Source organism: Mus pahari, chromosome X (assembly GCF_900095145.1).
Source record: "Mus pahari chromosome X, PAHARI_EIJ_v1.1, whole genome shotgun sequence".
Taxonomy (NCBI): domain Eukaryota; kingdom Metazoa; phylum Chordata; class Mammalia; order Rodentia; family Muridae; genus Mus; species Mus pahari.
In genome coordinates this window covers 41619511-41629438 of record NC_034613.1, presented here as the reverse complement: position 1 = coordinate 41629438, position 9928 = coordinate 41619511, and the positions used below count along the sequence as shown (strand labels likewise).

Here is a 9928-nt window from a genome sequence, read left to right as displayed (position 1 = left end):
ATTTTTGGAGAAGGAGGATACCCCAAATTAAGAGCAGGAAGAACTTGGCCTGATAATTCAAAGAAAGCACAAATACACCGTGTGACTAACCTGGAAATTGGCACCATGTCCCAGACCACTGAACTAATGACAAGGCCTAATGTAGGTCTCTTTTGAATGGGCTTAGAAATAGAAACCCTTCAGCTGTTATCTGGGCATCTGGACTTTGGACTACACTTGTGTACAAAGTTATAAGGCATGCAGTAGGCTTGAAAACTGGACTCAAACTTGTAGTGTGAATGAACTGAGTCCTATCAGCTGTGTTGCAATGTTTGGATTATCCTCTCTTGCACTCTGTGTGTTCCCAAAGATCATTCTCTACTGATGGGATCAGTGCCACGTGGGCAGGAGAAAGTACTAGGGGCACTTGGAGAATGAGGTAGTCATTTGCAGCTGCAAGCAGCAGCTACAACACTTCACAAAGGACAGAGATTTTCAGTTGGCTCTTGTAAGGTGAGTGTTACCCATGGTGAGGGCTTGAGGAACAGATGTATCTGTGAAGCAAAGGTGCAGGGTAGAAACGGCCATTCAGGTAATGGCATGCAATTTCATTTGACAGCCCTTCTGTGTCTTTGACCTGTGAAGGATGGTTAGGAGCTGGGGCTAAAGTGTAATGTAAGAACACCATTTATGAAAATGAATGTGCCAAAGAGACAAGATGGAGACTTGGTTCAGCAGGAATGAGGGTGAGGGCAGGCAAACACACATGTGAGAATCGGGAGCTAAACCAGCGATATCTGGAAACGATGTGGAAGAGCAGAAAAGAGGATGGGCAGGACTGATTCCCAAGCTTGTCCGCTGCGAATGGAGAGATGATAATAGTACAGCCCCAGAGGAAATCACATAGGAGGAGAGGTGAAGAGGAAACAATTGAACTGGAAGCCTTTTGGTATATTCAGGAGGAGATGCATACACAGAGCATACACACCACTGGAGTTGGGAGGGAGGTTGGGACCAGAGCTAGGAAATTTGCAGTCAGCAAGCTGTATATAGATGCTGGCTGAAGCCTTGCAGCCTCCTCCGGACCCCAACTCAATCCTTCCTGCTGTGCACACCATGCCTCCTAGCTCTGCAGGTCCTGAAACTCCTTTGGGTTCAGACATTGCAATTGAGAGGCTGTCAGAAAAGGAAGGCAGTTTGGGAGGCAAATCTCAAAGGGAGATCTTGAGATATCTAAGAAATTAGGGCATCTTTGGATCTGGCATGCCTGCTGTCAGTGTGGAGAGGGCCTCTCATTTAATGTGTGCAGTCTGATAGGTCAGTTACAAATAGAGAGCTCAAGACCTTGCACACAAATTGTCTATCAACTAGCATCAAGAGTCTTGGGTCAGCTCTCCCTACTCAGTTACACATGCTCTTGACATATATATGTTCAGTACATGCAAGCTAATTCCAGTATTAGCCTAAGCAAAACTGTAATTGGGAACACCTGCTGCTGCCGCCGCAGGAAAAACTATGATATATTCCCCAGGCAAGTTCAAATGAACTTTCTCCCAGCAGTTTCAATTATTTATACTACTCTTCCCTCCCAGTAACCAAGATGATGGAGTTGGCTGTATTTATAAGATAGAAATATACACCCTCAGTGTGACAACGCAAGGATTGCTCCATTCATCATCTTCTCGGGTGATATGCCATCAACTACCTCCGAAACATACTCACAAGTTATCATATCTGCAAATTTATGTTTTTACTGGGCCTGTTGAAGTAGGATTCTTGTCAAAGTGGCAAAAATAAGCAGATACTATCAGGAGTAAATATGTCTCCAACATTTGCACCACAATGAGCCATGTGGAGTAATATGTAATCTGAATTCATTCTGATGTAAACTTCAAGGTGACAGCATGTATTTGTAAATGCTGAGTTTCTGAGTGAAACCAGGACTTGGTGGCATGGGCTACAGTGCTGGACAGTTCTAAACCTCTGAACAGGCAGAAGCAGAGCGGGAGGAAGCCACCTGTCTGGGTGCTTCTCCACCTGCCTCGAAAGTTCTCAAAGGTTAGCATTAGGGTCTGAAGCCTTTTCTGAACAACTGAAGAGATGGGAAATACAGTTATATAAGATTGGTGTGGTAGCATTCTGTCCTCCAAGGCCAGTGGCCATTACTGTCATCACCAGAGCAGCTGTGACTACTCCCAAGGGGCAGCCAAGATCAGGCCTGTTATATTCTCTCAGTGGAAACAAAAGGGAGGGAAGCTATGAGGGTTGATGGACTCTCTTTTGAGATTCTAAATATGCCTTCCTACACCTTTTTCCTAAATTACTGTATTTGTGCCTAAGCTGCATCTGGCCTTATGGACCTGGAAGATTTTAGTGTATATAGGGGGTGAAAGGTTAACTGAAGGGCAAGTCCCTTTGTGTGGCTATGGGAAACATGCTGGGGTGAGACTTTTCATTGGATGTAGCTGCTTTGGGGGGTCACTCATACTCCTGGAAATAACCTGCCACCTGTGTTCTATAATTAGGTACAAAAATCTCATTGTTTCACCAAATCAGACTTCAGTAGGATCATTACTTTGGTTGATCATTGGTACCCTATCTGGGTTGAGTAGATATTTATTTGTATCTCCCAAGGAAAACTTCATTCAATAATGGGTGATTCATTCCAGAATGCCCAGAAGATAACAAAATGTGCAGATGATCAGATCTTTTATAGAAAATTGTCACATATACCCTATATACACCCTCTTATATACTTTAAGTCATCACTAGGTTAATTACAGTAACTATTGTCATGTAAATATTTGTTGCATTCTGTTGTTTAGAGAAAAACACCATGGTGAATACAGCTGCAACTTAATCCATACTTTTGATTTGTAACTAAATAAACCAATGAGTGTGGAATCCAAAGATACAGAGCATAGCTGAGATGGTCGACTCTCCTTCCTTTTGAATGTACTCTTGGGATCTCTCCCGAGCTACATAGCAGGACACTAGCTCAAAAATGGTCCTCAGTAGCATTAGTAATTAAGGAAATGCATATCAAAACTACATTGAGATGATAGCTCATATACAAATGCAGCTATCATAAGAAAAATATAAAGGACAGGATGTAGAAAAAGGGGATCTGTTACATAGTGTTGGGTGGAACACAAATTAGTCTCACTACTTCAGAAAATAGAATGGGGATGTCCTTGAAATACTAAAAATAGAACTCATATGATGCAGCAGTCTTACTTCCTGGCACAGACTCAAAGGAAATGAAATCAACATACAAAAAAGATACTCGTGTTTATTGTGGCACTGTTAACAATAGCCAAAATCTAGACCATCCTAGCTTCCCCTGAACAGATGAATGGGCAAAGAAATTAATCCACATACATTGAATAGGGTATGACAGACTAATAAAAGAAGTAAATCTTTTCCTTTACAACAATGTTGATGAAACTGGTGGATGTCATGCTAAGTGAAATAAGCCAGATACAGAAAGGCAACTATTACACTTCTTGTCTCTGTGGAACTAAAATAAAATATTAAACTTGATTATGAAAGCATGGAAAGGATGGAAAGGATGCTGGGGGTAGAGGAATGGGGGTAGAAAGATGGATGGATATTACCAATATATGTTGTATGCACTATGAAGGTGTCACCTGAGTCCCCTTAATCTGTATAATGAAGCTATGTTAATATTAATAAGTCATGATAAAATCACTTCCACACTTCTTGGAACTTCCCCCCCTTTTTGTGTGAGTCCTTCTGTTTTGACACTTGGATGTGTCTTCTCATTTAGGAATGCTTTCTTCCAGAATCTATAATCTTCCATCAAACCTGTATATTGAGTTCTTAAATTGCTTCAATTCTAACATTTGAAATTGATTATTATAGAATCCAATTACGGAATTAAAATTTTCCTTCTTTTTGTATAGTTTTCAATGTTTCCTCTATTACTGAATTTTTTTTTTACTTTTTACTTAAAATTTATTTATACAATGGAGCTGTTACAATGACATGATGAAATTTACTAACAAATGAGGAAAACTAGAAAAGACCATCCTGAGTGAGGTATTCCAGACCAGGCAAGACAAGCATGGTATGTACACATTTATAAATGGATATTGGCCATAAAAGATAATCATGCTACAATCTATAGACCCAGAGAAGCTTAAGGGCTTTAGGAATATAACTATGAAGGGGAAATAGAATAGATATAGTGGGTAGATGGTAGCAGATGTCTGAATTGGGGATTAGGAATAGAAACAGGAGGGATCAAATGGGAAGAGGGCAGAAGAAGATCGTAGTGGGTGAGACAACAGGAACATGAGAGCATCTCTGGACAAAGCTAGAAAAACAGTGAAATAAAATCCTTCAGCAATATATGAAGGTGACCTAGGCTAAGAGCAATAGCATTGAGAATATGGAGCCTGAACCGGCCATCTTTTGTAACCCGGTAAGGCTTCCAATGGAGAATTTGGGACATGAACCCAGTTTCAAAATCTTCACCCCACAAGATATGGTGGAGTGAAGAAATCTTCACTTATATCTTGACCTCAGTTTCCTGAAACATTAGGCAGAACATGGAGCATCCTGCCAAAGATGGGAAGGAAGAACTCTAAGAGTCAAAGGAGTACAAGACAAGGAAATCCAGAAAACCAACTAACCTGAGTCCATAGGGGTTCGCAAACGGCCAACAAGGTTGCCTATATGGCCACGAACTAGGACCTCTGCACATAAGTAAGAGTCTATTACTGAAATTTTAATTAGACATTTCTTTTCTGATACATATATACTCAATATATCTTATATTTGTATCATTTGTCCCCTTGCATGCCTTAAATTTTCAGCCATATGGCCTTGTCTCTTGTAATTCTGAAAAAAGTTCTGAATGAAACTTTCCACCAGGATCATCCTGATACCCAAACCAGATGGCACAACAAAACTGTGTCTAAATAATTATGAAGATTCTAAGTGATTTTATTATTCCTTAGATGAAAATGACAGGATATCCTTCTTCTCTAAGATTGAAAAATAGTTCATTGTATGTCTGTTTACAACAAATTCTCTCTTCCATCCATTCACTAAGGAACAAAAGTGATTCCTTATATTGACAACATGGGAATACAGAAATCTTGTCAGTATATTCTTTTGATTTCTTGAGTTCTGTTTTAAACATTTATTTATTTATTTACTCACTCACTCACTTACTCACTTATTCATTTATTTTTGTATGGGGTAGGATGGGGCATGTGTTCCAGAGAAAAGATGTGGAGATCAGAGCACAATGTTCAGAAGTTGGCTCTCTTATTCCACCTTCAGTGTTCTGAGGATGAAACTCAGCTCGCCAGGCTTGGTGAGGAGTGCCTTTATCCTCCAAACTATTTTTGCTAGCCCCTGATTCTATTTTAACCTTTATGGGTGTGTGCACACCACTTTCTACATATGCTACACAGGGTTGCCTAGGTCTTTTTCTCTATCTTTCTTTTGTTTTCCCTCAATTTATTCCTTGTTCATTTCTCATCTCTCTCCCTTTCTCCCCTATATACTTCCTCCCCCTTCCCTTCCTTCCTTCTCTTGGTGCTAGAGATGGAATTCAGGGCCTCTTACCAACCTATATTACTAGTCGTCCTTTGTCCACTTCATCATCAATGAACTGAACTGGTTGAGTTCCTTATATTTGGTTATCCCTCCATATTTGTAGGAGATAGTTCCAGAAACCTATTCAGACATCAAAATCTGTAAGATGCTCAAGCCTCTTATTTGAAATAGCATAGTGTTTGCATATAGTATCCTCTCCTATATAATTTTAAGTCATCTCTAGAGTAACATATAATACATAACATATTATAAACACTGTGTAAGCAGTTGTCAATCTGAATTGTTTAAGAAATAATCACAAGAAAATTTTTGCTTGTATATATTAAAAGATACTTCAAGTCATGGTTGATGAGATTTGAAGATGTGCAACCTCTGGCTACAGAGAATTTAACCAACTTTGGATATGAACTTCTTATTAGGTATATAGTTTGAAAATATTTTCTCCCATTCCATAGGTAATCTGTGTAGAAGGTTCTAAGTTTGATACAATCCCCTTTATCCCGTTGAGGGTACTCTAAAGAGTATTCACATACCCTACTTCCCAGAGGTACTATGATCTCCAGTAAATACAACTCTGTGGGCTAGTCTTTAAGGAACATTCAGTCTTGAAACTACATCACCAGTGATTCATTTTATATATGGTATGTGGGATGAAGGGATACACTCGACCCCTCCCCCAATCCACATTGTAATCCATCAGTGAAGGAAGTCAGAGCAGGAACTCAAACAGGGCAGGAATTTAGAGGCAGAAGCTGGTGCAGAGGCCATGTTCCCCATAGCATACACAGCCTGCATTCTTGTAGAACCAAGGACCTCCATCCCCAGGGGTGGTACCACACTTGATGGGCTGGGAACTCTCCCTTCAGTCACTAATTAAGAAATGCCCTCCAGGCTTCTGTACGGCCCAACAGGACGGAGGCATTTTCTCAATTGAGGTTTCTTCCTTTCAGATGACTTTAGCTTGTGGCAAGCTGATATCAAACTAGCCAGCACAGCTATAATCATCTCCTTTTAGCATAATTGCCACTTTAAGGGCACTGTCTCTAGATATAGTCATGTTCTGACAATAATAGGGGCTGGGACTTCAGTGTAAGAGATTTTCATTTTTGAGGAAGGAGTGTGGGTGCAATCCAGTGTTTCCCACAGAAAGTTCAGGACACAAGACTTTTGAAAACACTCTTGACCTATCCATCACCAGAAAAAGCAAGCTGGAAATATTTTTCCTCTTTTGTTTTTACATTTATTTAATGCTGTATGCATGAATAGGTGCAGGAATGGTATAGTATTCATGCAGAGGTCAAAAGGCAACTCCTGGGGGAGCTACTATCCATTGTCTGGGTTCCAAAGTCTGAACTGAGGTTGTCAGGCCTTGGTGTCAGCTGTGTCTACCCACTGATTCATCTTGTCAGTCCATACACTGTAACTCCAACTGGCCGAGTTTCCTCCTCAATCTGACTTCAAAGAGCTCCCTTTCCCAAATTGCCTCTTCCCATATATTAGAAAGCCAATTGACCCAAGGTAGAGACTTCTATTTTTCTTTGACTGTCCATTCTTTTATTTCCTTGAGCAATATGAGGAGTCTCTTGGATCCCTCACAGAAGCTGACTCTCCAGAACGCAAACACCATTTCCCAACTTCCTTCACAGCTTGCAGCTATGTGTAGTCATGTGAATAATGTGATTCTGACAGCTGGAACTTATGAGTTACTTCCTTCTTGCTTCTGCCCTTCCTAGAGGCTAAACTACTATGTAGTATGATGTGTTCATCTCCATTACATGGGACAAGGAAGGTACGTTTAGAGGATGATGTAAGCACAAGATACAAGGTACACGGCTCTTTTTAAAGATGTTACAGAGCTAGTCTTCATACTCTCCATTTGATTTCTTGCTCAACAAACAGAGAAACTTCTATGTTGGGGTGGGCCAACTTAAATCCCTGGATGTGGAGCTGGGTGGTGGTAGCTGATTTGTTTAGCCTGACACTTCTTCCATGATCATACCAAGGTGAGGGGGACAGTTCTCCCATGCTGCCCAGGCAAAGGGCAGAGTCCCCCTCTTGAATGTTGCAGTTGGTAAAGAGTGGGCCAGCTCACTGGCTCTCATGCCCTTGGGACAGGGTCAGCTCTCCACAGCCCTTTGACATCAGCATGGCCCCAGGTGGCAGCCCAGACCAGGGACATCTCCATGGCCTTTGGTGGTAACATGGGCCATGGACATTGTTGCAGACCCTTATCCCCACCACGGCTACAGGGACATGGACCCAGACATGGCCCTTGGCAGCAGCCTGGGGCGGAACCTCACCATGGCCTCAGATGGGATGACAGGCTATTCACATCAGACTGACTCTTCAGTTCTGCCTCTCTTCACTGTGCACACATTCTTTTGTTTCTTTTTCTCTTCCATCTCTCCACCACTTACTTGCTCTTCTTAGTGGTGCCCAGGGCCTCTTGGTATTTTCCATGTGGTGCCAGGCAGAGTCATCTAGAGTGTGCTCTGCCCCACCTCACTACACTGGTCATGAGCCACCATGTGGGTGGTGGGAAGAACACCCGGTGCTCTTAACTGCTGAGCCATCTCTTTAGCCCTTCAGTTCATTTATTTTTATTTTTATTTTTATTTTTATTTTTATTTTTATTTTTTAAATAGTCTCTTGAACATTGACCATGCTTGCCTCTCTATCTCATGACTATTGAGATTGTAGGAGGGTTCTGACATGCCTAGAGTGCTGGACTTGGAAACCAGGGCTCTCTCTATGTTAGGCAGGCACTATATCAATTGGACTATAGCCCTGAATACTGTTATGTTTGCGTTGCCAAGGCTGGCCCTAACAATGGGGACATTCCAAGAGTTACCCTCTGAGGCAAAGTCCTCATCATTTATCTCTCTGACTTACCCAGGTGAGCTCCTCCCAGTATTCCCACAGTGAGGAAGCTTCCCAGGCTCCTCCTAGCTTGGCAGGACTTCTTAAGGTGCTGATTTGGACATTGGTCTGGATGGCATCCAGCCTACCAGATGTCTGCTTGGGGCAATTAGAGAAGATCTGATGGGACTGACACAGGGCGCATGTTTTGGTTCCCTCCTGGGAAGGCTGATAAACTGTGTAGAGTGTTACCCTCCTACTGTGGGGGTCTTTGCAATGGCTGATTCCTGTGTTTAGGTTAGTGTATCTTCTATCCTGAGGGCCAGCAGGGCCAAGACTCAGTTCTGGGAATCTTATTGAATGAGCATGTGGGGATCCGGAACCTGATTTCCTTCTCTGTGCCTGCCTCACGTTTTATTTCCTGGTGCCCCTTTCTACATTGGCCTTTATTTTGTTCATAGAAAGAAGAATGATAAATGGCAGGACAGGTTGGTGGTGGGCTTTTGCAACCCGAAACCGAGGCTGGCATGCAGGTGCGCACCCAACACTTGGGAGGTAAATAGAGGTCAGGAGATCGCTGCCAGTTTGAGGCCTGGGCTATGTAGCACCAGCCTGTCTCCAAACTAACAAATATAATGAATGAATAAATAACCAAACAAGAAGAGGAAGACAAGGAGGAGGAACAACAGCAAGAGTCTGTTAGCCAACTGCTTGTGCTCAGAGTGGAGTGGCCCACAAAGATCCTATGAATTACACCACATTGTTATTCATTTCTCCATTGTTGGATACACAATGAACTTTTATTTTAGCCATAAGGGATGAAGTTATGCCATTTGTAGGAAAATGAATGTAACCAGAGCCAATACATTAAGTGAATTAATCCAATTGCAGAAAGATGAATACTGCATGTTTTTTCATATCTGTGATATAATGTAATATATATATATATATATATATATGTATATATATATATATATATATATATATACATATATGGCATGAAAGTAGAAGAAACTTGCCTAGGGAGAAGTCTGGTGACAGTCAGAGGAAGAATTTTTCTTCCAAGATTTCCCATCTGACAACTTGTCAGTCTACTTTGCAGGAAAAAAACAAGACAATGGTGTGTCAATGATAGGTTGAGACCAGATCGTGAGCAGACTGCTTATTTATTCACATGTTTGGCCTGCTAGTTAGACCTGAATCTCATGTCAGGGATCTGAAGACAGATAGACTCGAGGACAAATTGTCCCTTTGTTTATTTCTCCTCTTCATAAGGCCACACTGAGTAGAATCCTTCTTTCTGCTTTTAACTAGTATTTGTCTCAATGTAAAAAGAGTTTTATATAATTGATTATATTTTATATATATGATTGCTTCACCTGTATATATGTATGTATATATATGTATATATATATGTATATATATATACATATATGATATTAATCATTGTATTAGTCAGGGTTCTCTAGAGTCACAGAACTTACAGATAGTCTCTATA

General features: G+C 41.2%; 1 long non-coding RNA gene across 1 annotated transcript in view; it reads left to right on the top strand.

The window, feature by feature from the left end:
• Window positions 1–436: 436 nt before the first annotated feature.
• The window catches only part of LOC115063147, a 27465-nt gene continuing 17973 nt past the window's right edge, over window positions 437–9928 (top strand). The window contains exon 1 of the long non-coding RNA XR_003843036.1: window positions 437–492. This is a non-coding gene — a long non-coding RNA (uncharacterized LOC115063147). The remainder of the gene's footprint in view (window positions 493–9928) is intronic.